Here is a 23,457-nt window from a genome sequence, read left to right as displayed (position 1 = left end):
GCCCCTCATGAAAATGCCTTCTTCACTTATAGGGTCCTTCATAATTGGGTGCCCATTTACTGCGATCTTCTCATGGTAGTGACAGAATTTTCCTCAATACTAAATCTCCTTCTTTGAACTCTCTTGGTCGAACTTTTCGGTCATATTCCTTGGCCATCCTTCTTTGATACAAGTGGTGGTGACAAATTGCTGCTAACCTTCTCTTGCTAATCATATTTAGCTGCTCATATTGTATCTTGACCCACTCAGTCTCCTCGAGTCCAGATTCCATGAGGACTCTTAAAGATGGAATTTCTACTTCCAATGGTACCACTGCCTCCATTCCATATACTAAAGAGTATGGTGTAGCCCCGGTTGATGTCCTCACTACTATTCGATACGCATGGAGAGCATAAGGAAGCCAGTCATGCCAATCTTTGTAAGTAATCACCATTTTCTGAAAAAATTTCTTTATATTTTTATTAGCAGCTTCTACGACGCCTTTCATCTTAGGTCTGTAAGGGGACGAGTTGGAATGCTTGATCTTCCACTTCATGCATAGCTCAGCTATCATCTTTCCATTGAAGTTTTGAGCATTATCAGTCACTACTCTCTCGGGTACACCGTATCTACAGATTAGATCTTTCTCGATGAACCATTTGACCACTTTCTGAGTCACATGGGCATATGAGCAAGCCTCTACCCATTTGGTGAAGTAATCAATCGCTACAAGGATAAAACGATGTCCGTTACTGGCTTTTGGATTAATAGGCTCAATCATATCTATTCCCCACATTGCAAAGGGCCAAGGAGACACCATGTTAAATAAGGGTGTAGGAGGCGCATTGACTTTGTCGCTATAAACTTGACATTTGTGGCACCTTCGGACAAAATTTATGCAATCCTTCTCCATGGTCAGCCAAAAATTACCTGCTCTTTGCATCTGCCTAGCCATCATGTGTCCGTTTGCGTGGGTAGCACAAATCCCTCCATGCACTTCTTGTAGGGCCTTATTGGCTTCCAGATCACCCAGACACCTCAGCAAAGTCCCATCAAATGACCTTTTATACAACATCTCCCCATCTATGTAGTACTCCATGGCCATTCTTCTCAAGGTCATTTTATCTACCTTCGAGGCTCCTGACGGGTACTCTTGATGATGAATGAATCTTTTTATATCCGTGTACCATGGGTCTTTGTCCGTTTCTTCTTCTATTGAACAACAATGAGAGGGAGAATTTTTGATCTCGATGTTTACAGGCTGAATTTTGGCACCACAATCAATTATAGCCATAGAAGCTAAGGTAGCTAACGCATCGACAAACTGATTTTTGTCTCTCCCCAAATGAGTAAATTCTATTTCATCAAAGCTTTCAACCAATTTGGAGAGGTATTCCTGGTATGGTCTCAATTTTCCATCCCTTGTCTGCCATTCACCTTTTACCTGACAGATTATTAGCATTGAGTCTCCATATACTTCTAACTTCCCTACTTTCTTCTCTAATGCAGCTTCCAATCCGTGGATGCAAGCTTCATACTCAGCTGTGTTGTTTGTACAACTAAAGTGCAACTTTACCAAGATAGGATATTGCTTTCCTTGTAGGGAAATTATCACAGCACCTGCCCCGTTGCCCGATACATTTACTGCGCCGTTAAAATACATGGCCCACCAACCACTCTTCTCTTCCTTCTCCATTACTAGCACATCTTCATCAGGAAAGTCGAAGTTCAATGGCTTATAATCCTCAATAGCATTATCGACTAAATGATCAGCAATTGTGCTTCCTTTTACTGATTTTCTTGTCATGTAGATGATGTTATACTCAGCCAGCAGTACTTGCCATCTAGCTATTCTACTCGACATGTATGGCTTTTCAAAGATGTACTTCAGTAGGTCCATTCTTGAGATCAACCAGGTAGTGTAGTATAACATATATTGTCGCAACCTCTTCGCACTCCACACTAGACTACAACATAACTTCTCTACCATACTGTAACGGGATTCACACTCGGTGAACTTCTTACTTAAATAGTAGATGGCGTGCTCCTTTCTTCCTGATTCATTCTATTGCCCTAACACACAACCCATAGCTGATTCGGTCACAGTTAAATACAGGATGAGTGGCCTTCCGTGCACGGGCGGTACCAACAATGGTGGTTTTTATAAGTACTGTTTGATCTTATCAAAAGCTTTTTGGCAATTTTCATCTCATGTTCTAGGATTCTTATTTCGGAGTAATCGAAAAATTGGTTCATATGTGACTGTAAGTTGTGAGATAAAACGGGCAATATAGTTCAAGCGCCCCAAAAAGCCTCGAACTTCTCTTTCAGTCTTTAGAGCGGGCATGTCTTGTATGGCTTTTACTTTGTCGGGGTCCACTTCTATGCCTTTATTACTTACCACAAATCCTAATAATTTGCCTGATTTCACCCCAAATGTACACTTTGCAGGATTCAATTTCAACTAATATTTTCTCCAACTTCTTGAACAATTTCCTCAGAGCTGGGATGTGGCTTTCTTCATCCTTGGACTTCGTGATCATGTCATCCACGTAGAACTCAATTTCCTTGTGCATCATATCATGAAAAAGTGCTACCATTGCCCTTTGGTATGTTGCTCCAACATTCTTTAATCCGAGTGGCATCACCTTATAACAGTAAGTTTCCTATGGGGTGATAAATGTCGTCTTTCTCTTATCTGCTTTAGCCATTTTAATCTGATTATAACCGGAGAAACCATCCATGAAAGAGTAAGTGGAACTCTTAGCAGCATTGTCCACCAACACGTCTATATGAGGTAACGGGAAGTCATCCTTCGAGCTTGCTCTATTCAAATCCTGAAAATCCACCCACACCCTGATTTTGTTGTCCTTCTTGGGAACCGCCACAATGTTAGACACCCATTCAGAATATTCTACTACTTCCAGGAAACCTGCATCCCACTGTCTTGTTATCTCTTCTTTTACCTTGAGCAATACATCAGGTCTTGTCCTTCATAGCTTCTGTTTGACTGATCGGCAATTCTCAATCAAAGGTAACCTATGCACTACTATTTCAGTATCCAAACCGGGTATGTCAGCGTATGACCAAGCAAAAATATCCACATACTCCCGCAAGAGGGCGACCAACTCACCCCTCATATCTGTAGTTATCAACATCTCTATTTTCAACTTTTTTTTGTCATGCTCGGTACTTACGTTTATTAATTCTAATTCCTCTTTTACTGGCTCCCATGCATGCTCGGATTGTTTTATAAGCTCTTTGAACTCCTCAATGTCGTCTTCACCGTCTTCTTCCTCATCCATTGAAGTTATAGTTTTATCAAAATTAGGCCAATTATTCTCAATGTAATGGGTTTGTAAGTTTATCGTTGTCCCGCTTTCAGATTCCCTAAAAGTGGAAAGTGCCTTTGTTATGAGTGCATAATGGAAAAGGTGAAACTAGAAGGCATGATGAAGGGAAAAAGAAAGCATGATCTCATTAAAACTTAAAATGATAGAAGGGCTCAAAACAAAATCTTGTTGCCAATATCTTGAGCCACGATTATTGGCAACGCAAATTTATTCAAACAAAATGCAGCAAAACATGAAAAGCAAGCAATCAACAGATATTTACTTTTTAAAGATAATTGGGACTTCTTGAATTTCCCAATTGTTCAACTCTTCCCCTTCAGCTAATCTTCTCACAAACTCAGGTAGACCATCCTCTAGAGCACTCACAGTCAGTTGGGGTAGTTCTTCACAGGGGTTCTCTTCATCTTCCAAACCTCCTTGGGGTTCTTGTTTGTTGATCTCTTCCAGATAGTGGATGGTAGCACCGCTAAATTCTTTGCTCATCCTCTCAACTTCACCTCCAGTATTGATCACTTGTGCAGGTCGTGGGAATGTTATGTGGATTGGAGGGATCTGGATTCGGCCCTCATTAGGCTCCCTTCCTTCGATTCGAGCCATTCTCCTTTCTCTTTTAAACTCAGCCGCTCTCTTGAAATCTTCCTTCCTAGGTTTAAAACCTAAACCGAACCTCTAATCAGTGCATTTCATCTTTATTACGTTGATCCTCTCAGGCATTCCTATGATAGGGTCATACCAGAATGGCAGTCCGTGCTTCAGAAAATATTTAGCAGCTATCCTTGCAGCCTCAGAAACGTCTGGTTTCCTTCGCATTGTATTCTCAGGTACCCATTCAGCATTTACTACCTCAAATGCATGTAGGTTTCCGTCCTTACTTTCTTCAACCTCTATATAAGGAATTGACATGTTTCTCACCATAGTTAAAGCCTCTTCAACCTTTACTGTCACCAAGTTCCCATTGATGATAAACTTAACCCGTTGGTGTAATGAGGATGCAACGGCTCGTGCGGCGTGGATCCAAGGTCTTCCTAACAATATGCTATATGTGGGATGAATATCCATCACTTGTAAAGTTACTTGGAATGGTTGGGGGCCAATTACAAGCTCAACATCAATATTTTCCATAATCGGCCTTGGCGAACCATCATATGCTCTAGCCGTCATGGTACTTGGCTTCATATGAGAGACGTCAACTGGCATTTTATCAAGCACATGCCTTGGCAACACATTCAAAGCGGAACCATTATCTATCAGCACCTTGGCGATCACACAATCCTTACATTTCACAGTGATATATAATGGCTTATTGTGACCAGTTCCTTCATGATCTAATTCATCATCTATGAAATAGAGATAGTTAGTGGCTTGAATCCTTCCCACCAAATGTTCTATAGAATCCTGTGTGATATCTTGAGGAATTTATGCTTCGTTAAGGACCTTCTGGAGAGTGTTTCTATGCAACTCTAAACTCAAAACTAATGATAATAGAGAGATTCTGGCAGGGGTCTTTTTCAACTAGTCCACCACACTGTATTCACTATGCTTCATTAGCTTCAAGAACTCGTTAGCCTCCTCATCACTCACTGGTTTGTTGACCTCATCCATCTTGGCCAACTCCACCACATTCTTTCCTTTTGCCCTCCTTTGGTCTTCTAGCTCTTCAGGAGTATAGTACCTTCCACTTCGGGTTAAACCCCCAACTTCAGCATGAAAAGTAGGAGCCGGTCTCGTTGTATGGAAAGAATAACCATAATTATAAGGTATGGCATTATACTTTCCACTAACTGTGCTTGTAGGTCTAGCCAAAATCATTCTTGGGGGTCCTCCCTCCGTTGGTTGATATCTACAGACTTCAATTTTCTTGTCGAAGCCAGTCATGGTTCCTACTAGGTTTTCTCCAGGCACCCCTATCCTCAACACTTCCAATGTCATCATGTCTTCTACTTTCACCCGAAACTCTTTACAAGAGTTTATATGGTGTCCCATATACTGGTGATACTCACAATATTCACCCTTATGCTCTGCGGCTTGCTTTTTGATGGGTGTTTGGAGGTACCTAGTTTGCTCCAACATTTTGTACAATCTCTCCATTGACAATTTTAAGACATTAGTACCCCTCTCTTCTTCTTCCAAAGCATTCACCCCTTCACTTCCAGAAGCATGGTGTGGTAGCGGGTTGGATTTAACGTTCGTAAAATCATCAAAGGAAATCCAACCCGCTTTGATGAGTTGGAGGATTCTCCTTTTGAAAGCCAAACAACCATCAATATTATGGCCGGTGATACCAGCATGGTACTCACATTTTTGGTCTGGTCGGTACCATTGACGAAAAGGTGGTTGCAAGGGTGTTAAAGGAACAGGTGTTACTTGGCCAATGTTGAGCAATATTTGATACATCTCACTAAGAGGTATGGGAAGTGGGGGCAGTTCTTCTTGGTTTGTAGGGAAATTTCTGCATGGGTGAAATGTGTTCCTTTGGTGATACGAGATATTTTGGGTATTTGTTTGGTTTTTTAGGTAAGGCGAAGTGAAATTTACGTTGGATGTGGGAGGAATGGTCATAAGTGGCTTGAAGTTGTGCTTTCTTCCCTTACCTTCACCTTCGACGTTATGGACATTAGCCTCCTTCTTGCGTCCAACAAAACCCCTTTTTTCACTTGGGTCTGTGATCCTACCCATTCAAATGGCCTATTCGACCCATTCAAATGGCCTATTCGATTCGTTCAGCTATAACAACCAAATCATAGAAGCTTTGTGCAGAACTTCCCACCATGTACTCAAAGTATGGTGCCTTAAAAGTATTGGAGAACAAACCTATCATTTCCTTCTCCAATAATGGTGGATTAACCTGTGCTGCTGTTTCATGCCACCTTTGTGCATACTCCCTTACAGATTCCTTATGACCTTTCTTCAACGAATGCAAGCTTGATCTATCAGGGGCTATGTCTATATTGAACTTATATTGCTTAATAAAGGCATCGACTAGGTCTTTCCATCCCCTTATCTTGGTGTTATCCAAACGCATGTACCAAGTGAGAGCGACATCGCTCAAACTATCCTGGAAGAAATGGATTAACAACTTCTCATCTTGCACTACCTCTGCCATCTTATTGCAATATGACTTAAGGTGGGTTATTGGACATTGAGTTCTAGTGTATTTGATGAATTCTGGCACCCTAAACTTCTTAGGAATGACTACGTTAGGTACCAAACACATCTCGGTGGCTTTCACCGGGTCATACAAATGATTTCCCTCAACTGCCCTTACCCTCTCCTCTAGGGCAGTCCACTTCTCCAAACCTTCAGCTCCTATCATTTTGTCCTTAGAAGACCCCTCCAAGGTTAACTCATCAGCATGAGGAATCCTCATCGGGTATATAGGTTGAGCTGGGAAATGCGTAGCATATTGGGGCTCATGCGAAGATCCACTTGCCCCCATGTTTGGCAGGTTGAAGAATGTCAGAGGCGTCGGTGGTATTAGAGCGGTAAATGCTGGTTGGGAGGATGTCCCTTCTCCTGACTTAGATCTCAAGGCTTGTTCGAGTAAGCTAGTAAGCCTAGCGACATCTTCCTTCAGACCGTCCAACTCCTTTTGATGTTGAGCATCCAATTGAGTTCTTTCCTCATTTTCCATTTTTTTTCACAACCGTGTGTTATGAGTGTGTTTTAATGAGGGACCTATATTTCACCTGGTGTGTAGCATTATGACAATTCATAAGTGTATGTTCAAAAATGCATGAATGTGAATGCAACATTTTGCGTATGGATTATTTCATGGGAGGGTCACATAACAACCGTTATTCTTTGGAGCGTGGTCAGATCTACATCTGATACTTATTGCAATGCCGAGAGGATATCTGTTTAACCTTTTACCATCTGAGCTTTCAGCCTTGTATACACACTTTGAATAATAAATAAAGATCTCCGCCTTTTTTTTTTAACCTATAAAAACTTTCATTACAACAAATGATTCATCTTAATCTATAACAGGGGGAAAGGCACTGCCTCTATTAGCTATAGCTTTTAGAAACATATCGGTGTTATTCATGCTCCTTTGATACTTCACGATGTCCCCTCCAACTTGACGAGCCTCCACTCTTAGCCAATGAGCCTCGACCGCAACTCGGTCAATTTGCTCTTGAAATTCCCTTATTCTTTCAGTATGGATCAAGTTGTTTCTGGATAGAGAATTATTAGCAGTATCTAATATTTGAATGTGACTCTCCATCATTTTCTGACTTTCTAGCAATTGTTCGGTCTTTGCTTCTCCCTTTGCCAACTTTGTCCTCAATGCTTTTGCTTCAATTTTAACACTATTGAGTTCAGTTCTCACATTCTGGGTGGCTTTGACTACCTTCTTGGTTTTAACCAACTCCAATTCACATCTTTTAACTAGCTCTTGAGTTCTTTTATATCTGTTAAATGCTTGCTTGACACAACTTGAGTTTTGACGGCCAATTCCTCCCAATAATAGGCCTTCTCCACCAGAAGCATCTTCTCCTCATTGATGACTTTTAGGGATTCTAAGTCGTTCATTGCTTTCATCCGATCTCGGCCCAACGAGTCCCTTTCTTCCTCAGCCAATTTCCTCATAGCTTTTTCTTCGGCTAATTGATGCTCCAATGATAGTCTCAAATCTTCCTTCGTTTTAAGCTCGACTTGCAATCGTTTTACTTGCTCTCTCAGTTCTTCTTCACAACTCACCCTCTTCCTTCGGGTGCCCACGGATTCTGAAATTTCTACCATATCGGAAACTCTTCTGTCACGCCATTCGGGGTATTTTTCACTAACTGTGGGATTCCTTGATCCATTCTCCTCCTTTATCAGCAACAAAGAGTTCCAATCCTGCTTAATGCTTTCTAACATTTCCATGGCGGCCCCTTTATAGACCCCAGTAAATTGAGCTATGTCAATTGTCCTAGGAACACTTTGTATGCCTCCAAGCTGCCTTGCAACTAAAGCAGGTGCATAACTGATGTATCTCGTTACTCCAATTAATGGTACCCAAGGCTTTTCTCCACAACTCATCAGGCTTGTCATATTCCTCATCGAAGGAGCTTTCCAGTTAAAAACGCTTAATGGAAGCCTTTGCAATTTTACCCTTCAATCATCTTTAGAAAAACTCTCCCATTCTTTTGATATGAACAATTCGAGTGGTTTTTGGTCAAACCATCAGAAATTATTGAATATTGGCGTCTCCGTTTCTATATGGCTTACCAACCAGATGAATAGTAAAGAGACACAACACCTCATGGAACCTTTACCCGTTTTCTTGCAATGACTAAGAGATAGGAAGGTTTCAGCCAAAATTGTGACACACGGGTTGATCTTTGTCTTTTCATATTCCACAAACAAGTTAGCAGCTTACAAACTGATAATTCCCGTAGTAGAGGGACATAGAACTAAACCAAATATTCCCAAAGCCAATATTCTATGTTTCTCTAATTTAGCACCTGGGTTAGCCTTTTTAGCAATCAGCAACTCCTCTAGTTGTTTCCATCTCAGACCCCCAGAGTTATCTTTCTCTCTATATGGTATTAGCTGAGGGATTCCTAGCAGTTTGGCAAGCGCATCCATGGTGTCGTCAATTCTCTGGCGAAAGTACACTTTGTAGGCATCCTCGGGGAATTCAGTCAACACACTATACTCTTTAATGGTAGGTGTCATGTTGACATTTCGAAAAGTGAAATGACGGTAATCGAAATCCCAAAAATGTATCATGGCTTTTATAGCTGATGGCAAAACTGGCACTTTCAACAGGTGCAAAATTCTCCCATACTTCATAGCAAATTCTGCTTCATCTATCTGATACTTAGTGAGTGAAAACAATTGGCTAGTGTCATTTATTAAGCACCTAACATCTTTGAGTAGCGGTGTCTCACCGGCATTTGGTCTAAGGCAGTCTCCCTCGGTCATTTGCAAGGATTCAGATTCGAGTCCGTACTCAACAGTTGTTACCTCACGAATAACAGTCATTATGTCACCCGAAAGTCCTGTAATGAAAATGCTTACATGTTATGCTTATCTTAGTGAATTTATACAGGGACTAACCTAAAAAATATGTTCTAGTCATTAAATGCATCTGGGTAGTTTTGCTATCTAGTCTCAAAGGTCTTTCGCGTGCTCAGTGATCGTCCTCAAAAGGTTGATATGAGGTTTACAAGCAGCGTGAAGATAGAGGCCCTGAGTAAAATTAGTTTGGCATATCAACCACTGCCGAGCAAACAAATCATGCGAGAGTTGGATAGTTTCACGAGCCTTACCCAGGCTAAAGCCATTGGGGTGCCGTTACTCCTCCACTTATCTTAAGGTTGGTACCACATGTATATATATATATAAAATGAGCTTGAATGATGTGTGAAGGCCTTATATTCACAAAAATATGAGTAATTATGTGTGCTAAAACATTGAAAAGAGAAAAAAATAATAAATAAAAATAAAATACACAAAAAATACATAATAAATAATAATAAACAATAAATAAAATAAAATAAAATAAAAAACTTGATAAACACTAACAACAAAAAAAACATATTTAGCAAAAAAAACAAAAACAAACACAGCTTAGTCCTAATTTCCCTAGTGGAGTTGCCATTCTGTCGCACTCGACATCGCGGCGGCCCTAAAAATAATTCTTGAATATGAAAAAGAACAGATTTCTGGCATCTTGTTCTTTTAGGGGAAAAATGTTTTGCTTGGGGAGTTGCCACCTAGTATTATGGTCACTAGGAACCCTAACTGGTCAACAGAGATTCTATGGTTCGGGACTAGTTACGTAAAAGGGAAGATATTATCACCCCTTAAACATTCTACCTAAGGCAAACTGCATTGCTGTTTTTTGTCTTAAAATGCTAAATTTTTTATTGGTTTACGTTCTGATAATTTATTCACAATATTCCTGACTCTGGCGTCAGTAAATATTTGACTACGGATAATTCCAACTCTGGCGTTGGTAACTATTACGTAGCCATAAAAATAAATTTAGATTAATATATTTTTTTATTCCTGACTCTAACGCTAGTGAATAAACAAATAAACTAAATTCATTTTATTACGCATTCACATATTTTTCTATTTCTTATGTAAATGAAAAAAAATAAAATTAAATCAGCGTTTTTTATTCCTGACTCTAGCGTCAGTGAATAAATAAATAAATTTATTTTTCATACATGCACATATATTTTTTCTTGTTAAATAAAATAAAATATAATAAATAAAAATAATATAAACTTAAACCAGTATTTTACTCCCGACTCTGGCGCTGGTGAATAAACCGGTAAATTTATATTATTTTTATTCATGCTTAAACATATTTTTTCTATTTTTCTATTTCTCTTTTTTTTATTTTTTATTTTTTTTATTATTTTTGGGGTTGGGCCCAGCTCAGCCCATATGGGCTGGACTAAGCCCAGCCGGCCCAGCCTAGTCACTGGCCCAAGCCACTGACCCGGCTGGGCTCCTTTGATTGCATAAGCTCTTATGATGTAGCCTGATTACTGTTTTGAAACAGTAATGCATTTACATTTTGGAATATAATTTGGATTGGTTTTGGATTCGATTCTATTCCGAGCATGATTATTTTTTGGCTTGATGTTTTACATTGATTCAAGAAATAGGTTTATATTTGATGTGTTATAGGTTGACAAATATGTGATTATTGCTCGCATTTTTAGGTGCATTGATCAATGGCATGAACTTGATTGCTGATAAATGTTTGATTTTTATTAGATTTGATTACCATTATTGTCGTATCCTCCTCACGAGAGCAATGTCACAACGACAATTCTCGGGCAGTGTCTTTTGGAATGGTTTTTGGTTTGTTTGGAAAGTCATCACCTGGTACTATAGCTACTAGGAAACCTAACTAGTTTATTTTAAGAGATTTTAGGTAAGGGATTGGTTGTGTAAATGAAAGATATTAACACTCCTAATGCGCCTTAGATGAGGTAAGGTGCATCGTTTTTTATTTGTTTGCTATTGTCTAATGAAGTCTATCTCTACTAACTTACTATGACGGGTCTGCTATGATGAACAAATCCTAATTTTCTAAGTCAAGAATTTGGTATGGCAAGGTGAAATATCCTCAATTATTGCTGAGGCTTCTTCCGAGGGAAAAATAAAATTATGTTTTTTGATTGTCGCATCATTCCTAATAATATTTCAAATAAAATTATTTCTAGATTTTATCCTTATATTAGAAGTAAATGAGTTGTATTATTCATAATAATATGTTGGATATTAACCTCATATAAGTTTCTTATCCTTATATTAAAGTGAGTAATAAAATTATTATCCCTAATAATATTTGGAATATTAACCCCTTTTATGTTTTTTGTCCTTTCTTAAAAGTTATTAATATTATTATCCCTAATAATAACCCCCTAACGATATTTTTTATCCTTATATTAAAATTAAATAATATGTTCTTGCCAAAAAAATTAAAAATATTTTTAAAGATAAGTCAAAATTCATTGGAATTTTATGCACTTGTTGTCAAATCTAATGCAATATATTTTTGTAAACAATGCCAAAAGTGTTTAAAATTTTCTTTAAAAAGATGCTCAAAATAAATTTAGTATTTTTGGTCATATACAAAAAAAGAATTACATATTTTTAGGTTTTGGAAAGAAGAGGTTTCATTAGTAATCCTGTGGAGGATAGTTGATGATATCAACAAATTAGTATTAGCATTTTTGAAGGAATTGTCTTTCAACATTAACACATGATATTGGTCGGGAAATTTAGGGATGGAAAGGAAAATGTTAATGAATCCAGAAGTATTAAAAATGGAATCAGATGAAAAATTGTAAAGAATATGATAGCCTGTAGCCTTGAATATATATTGTTTTATTACTAATGTTTGTATTGCTTTTCAATATAATTATTTTTCAATGTTATGTTTGTTCCAGGTCCATCATATTCACAACAAGATTAATATTTTAGGTTCTCTATCTTTTGTGTCATTTAGAACTAAACAAGTGCTTGTGTATTTTATATCTCAAGAAACTATTATGACTTGGATTGTAATAATATCTTGTAAATTGAATTTTTGAATGTAATTTATACTATCATGTATTCATACTTGTCATGCATGTGTGTTTTTCTTATTTACTTATTCTTAAAATATAGATATTTGAGAAATTGTGGTTGGAGCGATAAATATTGGATTAAAACCCAGGACAATTGGGTCGTGATTGAATAATGATTAATAGAAGTGTACAGGTTGTTGGTCGATAACTTGAGACTTTCCAGTATAGGGAGACTGTGCTGAAATTTCCATAGAAATTACAATGAACCTTGTGTCACAGGTGTACGATGTCCCAATGATTGTTCACCCTCAGGTATGTATATGGTATCTATCTAGCAAATATGGAAAGACAAGGAATTTTTGTCTTTTATCAGTGGAAAATAGAATGGGAGTCGTCACCTAGTATTTGGTCATTAGAAACCCAAACTGGTCTCAAAGATCGAGTACAAGGACTGGTTGCGTAAAGGAAAGGTATTAACACCCCAACTACACCCTACCTAAGGTAAGCTGCATTGTTTTATTGTCTGATATATGTTAAGGCTTCATCGTATGTCTAATTGTTGGTCCGTCTACGATTTAAGAAAAGTTCTCCTCGGTAAGGAGATCCTTATCTTATCAAGTAAAACCTAGTCGTTCTAACGTCAGCAAAAGAACTACCTTTTTAAAATCGGAAATATGTTTTACGTATAAATTCATAATCCCTGATACTAAAACAAAAAAAAAAAAAAAAATTTGGATTTTTTGAAATATTGGCCAAGTTCTCGTGTCTTTAATAAACTAGTTATTAATGCCAAAATGCATCCTAAAACATATTTTTTTGAAGTTTTCTTTGTTTTATGAAAATACAATATGATTTTTTTAGCTTTGAGAGACTTGGTCATATGCATGAAACAAATTTTTTTTCTTTCGACGAAAACCAGGTATTTTAATAATGGATTTGTATCTTTACGGTATAAAAATACAAACCGATATTAACCATAATGGATAACAAAAATACACGAGAAAATCACAAATTTTTTTTTGAAAAATATTTTTAAATTTTTTTGGAATGGGCCGGACCCGACCCAAAAAGAAACTGGGCCAAGATCAACCCAAAATAAAATACAATTTATGTTATATTAGGCTGGACTCAGCCCAGCTACGTGGACTGGGCTGGTGATCCAACCCGGACTAGTTCCTGTGCCCATGCACAGTAACCAATCCATTATAATTAGCTGGTTACTGTGCTCATGCATAGTAACCAATCCATTATATCAATTTCGCATTTAGAATACCCGGTTTTTCAACGCAAATATGGCAAATATTTTTCCTTGCTTGCAGAAATGTGCATAGTGCATGTTTTGCATGCAAGAAGATGAAACAGGAAATAGAGACGAGGGGGAGAGAATCACTAAGAATGTTCCCTTTTCATCATGCGTGACATCCACTACTCCATAAGAAAACACCTTAACAACTGTAAATGGTCCTGACCACTGTGATTTAAGCTTGCCAGGAAACAAGCGAAGTGACACGACCAAAAGATTGTTGTCTTTTCCCAAGTGCAGGAGTGTCGAAGTAATAAATAACCCGGCAAGACCGGGGTCGAACCACAGGGAGGTTACTTGTATAAATTATAAGCCACAATAATACTACAACAATAGTAACAACAACAACAACAATAATAATAATAATAGTGATAATAATAATAGTGAAGAAGAAGAGGAAGAAGTTGATGAGAACTTTGAGATGAAAGATTAACGTAAGAATTAAACAATGATAACAACAAATGTCAAGGTTAGAGGATCCACTAATGGTACATCAAACAAGTATAGTATAAACTCTTATTATTCAACTGGAAACCACACACAAAGGAGGTTCCAATCGGATTATAAATTGTTAACATGATTACATTAGTTATCTTATTCGAATAATGCTAATACTTGTAAATGTTGTCAGGCATTCATGATTATAACTTATGTTAACAACAAATCAAGTTCCTTTCATAGCTCAGGTGTCGGTTATACCATACAGTATGGGCTATGAAAGTACCAAGTATTTGTTGTACCAAATGTTATACAACATAAATCTAGATTAACCATTTAACAAGCAAAGTATTAAAAGTGAACAAGATAGCAAATATAAAACATGTTAGTATCCAACATTAAGGTCCATGTTAAGTTTATATTATACTTATTCTTACACCATTAGTGTACCCTTTTCACCTTGACATAATTAACTTAGCTAGACATAATGAAAGAAAGAAACATAAATAAACAAGGAAAGGAAATGAAAAGCATAAGCAAGAGATTAATATAAGCAAAACTTAAGTATTACAAAATATAAAGAGAGAAAGCAAGAGCATGATCTTGATCTCAACACCAAGATGCCTAAATACATGGCAAATGCCTCCTTTTATAGGCCAAAATTCGGAACTATTGATTTGTTGACTAATTGATGAGTGGGTGGCCACATCTTGACTTGGTGACAATTCTTATCTTCTTGTCTGCCAAAAACGTCATTGATGACGTCATAATTTGAACAAACTTGAATCATGAAAGTTCTAGGAAATTGTCTCATATTTCCAGGGTAAAAATTTGAGATCATTTGGACTTCTAGAACTCGAGATATGGGCTGAACACTGAACAGTGTCTGGGCTGCAAGACAGATTCGGACTTCTTCTTTGTTGCTACAATTTGGACTTGAAAACGGCCTTGTTAAATCTTGGGCTCCACATGAAAGTTGTAGGCCTGTGTCTTATCTTTCCATCCATATAAAATGGACCTAAATCCAAGATCTACAGCTCCAGATATGACCCAATTACCGAATTGTGTTCCAGTTTGGATTGCACCAGCATCTCTTTGGCCATCTTTTTGTCCTTTCAATTTCAGTACTTCAACTCATCAATCAATTCTTTCATTTATGTGATAGGCCTGCATTTAAGATGAACATTTACCATAAATTAAAGGTATCTTATATAATTAGATATGTTATTATAAAACACGCTTTAGTTAAGGAGTTATTGATACTTCAAGTGCAAAATGATGATATAAAACCTTGATAAAAATGCACTTTTAAGTACTAATCACACCCCCCAACCAGCTTATTACTAGTCCCTAGTAATTAAAGCGTTAAAATAGAAAAACAATTTGCAAAATCCACAAAACAAGGCATTCATCATTCAACTTCCATTAATCTATCCAGATAAACAAACTCTCATTAAATTTTATATATCTGCTCAATACCTCTTAAACAAAATATTAATAAACCTTCCTTGTTATGTGCTCAATGTATGAAACATAGATGATGGGGCTTTTGTTGGAAGAAAACAATATTTTGTTCTAATGTTTAAGGTTAACTTCCTTGGGTTGGGATTATTTTATTTTATTTTACTTTACTCTTTTTTTTTTTTTTAATATCTATACATATAACATAAAACACAATGCATCTTTAACCCATGTAACGAGCTTTCGGCTAATGACTCCCAGACCAGTTGATCTTAGGGCATTAGGTGTTGAGACACCCCTACGAGCTTAGTAACTCGGGTTGCAGATACTGATACGTAGATAGTGCAATGTTTGATTCCCTTAAGCTTTTCTCCTTAACCCATGTAACAAGCTTTGGGCCAATAGCTCCCAAGTCAGTTGACTTTAGGGTATTAGGTGTTAAAACACCCCTTCGGGCTTAATTGCTTAGGTTAGGGAGGCTACGAAATCAAACTTATCTACGTTTTTATTATCATCATTTTCTTTTTCTCTTTTTTTTCTTTTTTTTTTCTTTTTTGTTTTTTTTGTTTTTTGTTTTTTTTTTTTTTTGCAAATTATAGACTATCCCTATCCCTTAGTTGTTACCTTTAACAAAAGAACATAAATAATGTAATAATCCAATGTGCAACCCACAATCTTATGTTAAAGTGTGTGTGTGAAAATGAAGGTTTACGAATACTTGTTAAATGAGTATATGAGCAGAATTAAGTGATAACAATGCGAGAGTTTGTAAACCTGAATATTTCAAGAAGTATTCTAATAGGCCTTGTTATGAATATTGCAAATAACCATTAGAAAATGTTTACTAAGATGCGTCTCAAGAGTCATTCCCCCTTACTCTACCATCTTAGTAATAACAGTTTTGCCCAATGGTTTTTAAACAAAAACAGTTAGTTGGTTAGTTTTTTTTTTTTTTTTTTTTTTTTAATTACTACTACCCTCTCCCCCCAACCAAAACGAGACATTGTCCTCAATGTTCTAAGGTAGAAAGATAGAGTATAGAAGACATCACCTGAAACAACGAACACTGACAAACCTGAAACACACTTAAACAAATATAAAAAATAACAGAACAAAATACTATGTTAGAAATAAAACCAAAAGACACAAGGATTCACAAACGAAGGCTCAAATCCAATCTAAGCTTTTTACGGCTTTCTGTAGTTGACCAATTGATGCGACTCATGGAAGGATCAATTACAGGGGTGAAAGATTGTAGTTTGTCGATCAATTGTTCAGCCGTAGCAGCAGAGATTATGATTTGTCGTGCCGAAGATGTTAGAAATTCCTGTTCCACAGCTTGATCAAGAAAAGACAACAAAGTATCATAAAAACCATTAACATTGAGCAAACCTATAGGTTTATGGTGAATGTGAAGTTGGGCCCAAGAGGAAATATGAAAGATCTCTTCCAATGTGCCCAAACCACCTGGTAAGGCAATGAAGGCATCAGCATGGTTAAACATTGTATTCATTCGATCAAACATTGTGGAGACCTGTAGTTCCTCTCCAATTGTTCTTCCAATGATGTCCCCTTTTGTTAAAGCTTCAGGGACGACCCCCAAAACTTGACTACCTCCTAAAAATGCAGCTATCGCCACACCCCCCATTAACCCAAGGCTGCCTCCCCCATACACTAAATGAATCTTTTTCTCAGCTAGTACCTGACCAAGATGATTTGCTGCTTCTAAAAAAGCTATTTCCTTCCCAGGACTGGATCCACCGAAAACACAAATATTTTTGATGTGATAACTTGAGGGACCTGCCATTTCTACACACTTCTATATCTGTCTAATGTAAGGGATAAGTAGAAATGAGGGGAAGGAAGAGAAGATTTTATAGATGAGAAATTGAAGATGCAATCATACCACCTATATGTAGGCCAGCTGGAGTCTCACACTCTTTCTCTCTCTTTATTTATTTATTTATTTATTTTGAAAAAGCATGTGTATGTACAGGTTGTTGTGATTGTGGCTCACATATTCCCTTGGTTTTACGTCCAAGAACGGCTTAAACGCCCTCTATGGGTCGGGGATAGGCTTCCCATCCAGTTTTCTTAAAAACTGGCAAACAGGGTCTTTTTTAGTCAGATTCCCAAGACTAAGTCTATCATGTTCTTTATGAAAATGGGGCCATAAATCATGAATTGCACGATGCACATCTCCACTAGGATGCGTCTCAAGGGTCAACAAAAGATTATCTAAAGACCCCTTACTCAGGCCATCCTTAATGAATTGTATTTTATCTTCACGGTTTATAGATACCATTCCTAAAGAACGACATGTTGCATTGCAAGTCCATCTGGCACATTTGTGACAGACTTTCAGTCGTTTTGCACGACGTTTCTTTGCAAAAGTGCTTTTACCTGTTCCAGGCATGTGTGAAACGAAAGAATTGGAGGACTCACCTGATAATCGGACCTTTGCTTCAATCAGCCAACGAATATCTTCAGGAATTCCATGATCCATTAACAACTTCAATCTTGCACACCTAGCACGGTAAATTTTTGTAATCGCATTCTGAGGCAGAGCGGGAAAGTACTTTTTCAATTTTTCAAGAATGGTGTCCATTTTGAAATGAGAATTGGAGAAGAGATTCAAAGAAGAGAGAAAGAGCAAAGAATTGCACAAATATATACAGATATCAGTTATTATGGGAAACTGAAAGAACCGACTGAAGTCACGGAGTACCGTTGTCCGCCATTTGACCGGGATGAGAGACTAGTAAAACAAGAGTCACACCAAAAGGAAACACAAAAACAATGTGAGAAAAACAAAATAATCAACCTTTATCTACAGGATCATTCAAACCAATGGATTCATTTTCACTAGGAAAATTATCAAAGTAAGTTTTCAAACGATGTCCATTTCTCTTAGAAACATTGTCATTCTTTGGATTCTCAATATCAAAGGCCCTATAAGGATACACATGTTTCTCAATAAATGGACCGCTCCATCTTGATCTTAACTTTTCAGGAAATAAATGGAGTCGAGAATTATAAAGCAAAACTTTTTGACCAGTATCAACTTTTTGACAATTTTCACAAGTTTTGCAGAATGCATGTGTGTCTTTGAACATGGTGGGCCAATAAAATCCATTTTGAAAGATTTTCGCAATGGTCTTTTTTGACGAGAAATGACTCCCACATGCTTCAGAATGACAAAATTTAATGACACTACTTACCTCATTGTCCGCAATGCATCTTTGAAATATTTGATCAGGACAATGTTTAAATAAGTTAGGGTCATCCCAATAAAATTTCTTCACTTCGTTCAAAAACTTACCTTTGTCTTCGGTACTCCAATGAGTTGGCAAGTCTCCTGAGGCAAGGAAATTGATATTTTTAGCAAACCAAGGCATTGAACTAAGAGAAAGTAAGGATTTGTCAGGAAAGTAATCATCGGTTGGTGTGATGTCAGATATCGAATCTGTTGTCGCTCTTGACAAAAGATTCGCATCAACATTTTCGGTGTCTTTTTCATCCGTGATTTCTTCCTGAGAACAAGTCATTTGCAAATCATCAAACTCAGTATTACTCAAAGTAGATTCAAATTGATCATAAACCAATTCTTCAATAAAATCTACTTCTTGTAAATCATTATCATCTCTAGGTTGTTTGCAAATGTTGAAAATATTCATCTCCAATGTCATGTTTCCAAAAGATAGCTTCATCAGTCCATTCCTACAATTAATCAATGCATTAGAAGTTGCAAGAAATGGACGCCCTAAAATAACAGGAAATGAATTGCATGCTTCAACAGGTTGTGTGTCCAAGACAATAAAATCCACAGGATAAATGAACTTATCGACTTGTACTAACACATCTTCAACTATTCCTCTAGGCACTTTTACAGATCTATCGGCAAGTAAAAGAGTTACAGAAGTTGGTTTTAACTCACCTAGATTGAGACTTTGAAAAACTGAATATGGAAGTAAATTCACACTAGCTCCAAGATCAAGTAAGGCTCTTTCAATTTTATGTTCTCCAATAAAGCAAGAAATTGTAGGACAACCAGGGTCTTTATATTTCAAAGCATTATTATTCTGAAGAATAGCACTTACTTGTTCGGCTAAAAAGGCTTTCTTTTTCACATTCAGTTTTCTCTTCACAGTGCACAGATCTTTCAAAAATTTAGCATAAGAAGGAACCTGTTTAATAGCATCCAACAAAGGTATATTGATCCTTACCTGTTTGAAAGTTTCAAAGATTTCAGAGTTGTGATTGACTTTCCTTTGTTTAGTCATGGCATGAGGAAATGGAAGTGCTGGCGGAGAATCAGTCTTTTCTTTGCAATGATCAGATTCAAGCCCTTCCTTACCCTCAGAGATTGATTCATCATCATTCTCACAAGGTTCAAGAATGGGTTTTTCAATAACCTTACCACTGCGAAGAGTGATGACTGATTTTACATGATCCATGTGTTGGCTTCCCGAACTACTTGCATTCGCATTGTATTGCCCCTTTGGATTTTGTTGTGGTTGAGATGGAAACTTACCTTTCTCTTGGAAACTGAGAGCAGATGTCAATTTTGCAAGAGTATCTTTAAAATCTGTCATGCTTTGAGCAAGTTGAGTGTTAATTGCCTCTTGCTTTTCCATAAATGCATGCAATGTTTCCTCAAGATTTCTTCTAGAAGGGGGAGCATAAGGAGGTGCATATCCATGAGAATTTTGGAAATTAGGGTGTGCTTGAAACGGTGGCTGTGAAGTTTGAGCATTATTGTTCTCACTCTTCCAACTGAAATTTGGATGATTTCTCCAACCAGGGTTATATGTTTGCGAATATGGGTTATGGTTGGACCTTTGAAAACTGTTTAATGCATGGGCTTGTTCATGGAGACATTCTTTAAAAGAAGGCAAGGTTGGACAGTCATTGGTTGAATGCTCGTTGGTTTCACAGATTTGACATGCAATGTCTTGAACAGATTTTAATTGACCACTCCTTTTCAATTCTAGTGCTTCGACTTTTTTAGCTAAAGATGCAAACTTGGCTTGGAGGTCATGATCTTCCCTAAGGTTGTACATGCCCCCACTAGATGTATGAGGTTGGGTTTTACTTGGTGCCTCATAAGTTCCTGTGGTGTCCCAATTTTGTGCATTTTCAGCTAGCAAATCTAAGTACTCCATTGCTTCATTAGGGTCTTTATCCTCAAAAGTTCCATTGCACATCAATTCAACCATTTGCCTATCTCTAGGAGTTAACCCTTCATAAAAATGTGAAACTAATCTCCATGTTTCAAAACCATGATGGGGGCAAGTATTAAGCAAGTCTCGATACCTATCCCAACATTGGTAAAATGTTTCTCCTGGTTTTTGAGAGAAAGTAATGATTTGTCTTTTGAAAGAGTTTGTTCTGTGGGATGGAAAAAACTTCTTTAAAAATTGTTGTTGCATTTCATCCCAAGCACGAATGGATCCAGGTCTCAAATTTTGTAGCCATGTTTTAGCTTTATCTTTTAATGAAAAAGGAAAAAGCTTCAATCTAATGGTGTTCATGCTACAATTTGAGTCATTATACGTGTTGCAAACCTCCTCAAATTCCCTTAAATGCAAGTATGGATTTTCTAAATCTAAGCCATGAAAAGATGGTAAAAGTTGAATAATGCCTGTCTTAAAATTAAAATGAGATGCATCAGGAGGAAAAACTATGCATGAGGGTGCACTTGTTCTTGTGGGATTCATGTGGTCTCTAAGAGTTCTAACCCGAATATTCTCATTATTCTCATTATGAAGTGATTGGTTATCTTCTTCAGCCATATTTTCTGAAAATGATGAGGATACCCTACAAAGTCTACCACTTAATGTACGTGACCACACTCTCATGCACGTGTAAGAAGAGAATAAAAGGAAGAAGAAAACAAAAGAAAGAGAAACAAAACAAAAGAAACAAAGTTAGATACAAGAAAAGAGAAAAGAGAAAAGAGAAAATAAAATAAATACTATAATTTGTACAAGGATTTACCTCCCCGGCAACGGCGCCAAAAACTTGACACGACCAAAAGATTGTTGTCTTTTCCCAAGTGCAGGAGTGTCGAAGTAATAAATAACCCGGCAAGACCGGGGTCGAACCACAGGGAGGTTACTTGTATAAATTATAAGCCACAATAATACTACAACAATAGTAACAACAACAACAACAATAATAATAATAATAGTGATAATAATAATAGTGAAGAAGAAGAGGAAGAAGTTGATGAGAACTTTGAGATGAAAGATTAACGTAAGAATTAAACAATGATAACAACAAATGTCAAGGTTAGAGGATCCACTAATGGTACATCAAACAAGTATAGTATAAACTCTTATTATTCAACTGGAAACCACACACAAAGGAGGTTCCAATCGGATTATAAATTGTTAACATGATTACATTAGTTATCTTATTCGAATAATGCTAATACTTGTAAATGTTGTCAGGCATTCATAATTATAACTTATGTTAACAACAAATCAAGTTCCTTTCATAGCTCAGGTGTCGGTTATACCATACAGTATGGGCTATGAAAGTACCAAGTATTTGTTGTACCAAATGTTATACAACATAAATCTAGATTAACCATTTAACAAGCAAAGTATTAAAAGTGAACAAGATAGCAAATATAAAACATGTTAGTATCCAACATTAAGGTCCATGTTAAGTTTATATTATACTTATTCTTACACCATTAGTGTACCCTTTTCACCTTGACATAATTAACTTAGCTAGACATAATGAAAGAAAGAAACATAAATAAACAAGGAAAGGAAATGAAAAGCATAAGCAAGAGATTAATATAAGCAAAACTTAAGTATTACAAAATATAAAGAGAGAAAGCAAGAGCATGATCTTGATCTCAACACCAAGATGCCTAAATAAATGGCAAATGCCTCCTTTTATAGGCCAAAATTCGGAACTATTGATTTGTTGACTAATTGATGAGTGGGTGGCCACATCTTGACTTGGTGACAATTCTTATCTTCTTGTCTGCCAAAAACGTCATTGATGACGTCATAATTTGAACAAACTTGAATCATGAAAGTTCTAGGAAATTGTCTCATATTTCCAGGGTAAAAATTTGAGATCATTTGGACTTCTAGAACTCGAGATATGGGCTGAACACTGAACAGTGTCTGGGCTGCAAGACAGATTCGGACTTCTTCTTTGTTGCTACAATTTGGACTTGAAAACGGCCTTGTTAAATCTTGGGCTCCACATGAAAGTTGTAGGCCTGTGTCTTATCTTTCCATCCATATAAAATGGACCTAAATCCAAGATCTACAGCTCCAGATATGACCCAATTACCGAACTATGTTCCAGTTTGGATTGCACCAGCATCTCTTTGGCCATCTTTTTGTCCTTTCAATTTCAGTACTTCAACTCATCAATCAATTCTTTCATTTATGTGATAGGCCTGCATTTAAGATGAACATTTACCATAAATTAAAGGTATCTTATATAATTAGATATGTTATTATAAAACACGCTTTAGTTAAGGAGTTATTGATACTTCAAGTGCAAAATGATGATATAAAACCTTGATAAAAATGCACTTTTAAGTACTAATCACGAAGCCATGAATTGAAGAGCAATACCTGTTGACCAGGGACAAACTCCTTACGTACAATGTGCTTGTCATGTCATGTCTTGGTTCTTTCCTTGTATATATTGGCATTCTCATAGGACTCATTTCAAAATTCATCCATCTCGTTAAGTTGCAGGATTCTTTTCTCACCTGCAACCTGCAGATCCATGTTTAGTTGTTTCATTGCCCAGGATGCCTTATGCTCTAATTCAATAGGAAGATGGCATGCTTTCCCAAAAACTAATTGATATGGAGACATTCCCAAAGGTGTTTTGAATGTTGTCCTATACGCCTTTG

General features: G+C 37.0%; 1 pseudogene; it reads right to left on the bottom strand.

The window, feature by feature from the left end:
* LOC133697336 (uncharacterized) overlaps positions 1 to 21,570 on the bottom strand; it is a 41,401-nt pseudogene extending 19,831 nt beyond the window's left edge.
* Between the last annotated feature and the right edge of the window lie 1,887 nt (positions 21,571 to 23,457).

The sequence above is a fragment of the Populus nigra genome, chromosome 6 (genome assembly GCF_951802175.1).
Source record: "Populus nigra chromosome 6, ddPopNigr1.1, whole genome shotgun sequence".
Classification (NCBI taxonomy): domain Eukaryota; kingdom Viridiplantae; phylum Streptophyta; class Magnoliopsida; order Malpighiales; family Salicaceae; genus Populus; species Populus nigra.
This window is presented reverse-complemented; position numbering and strand designations above follow the sequence as displayed.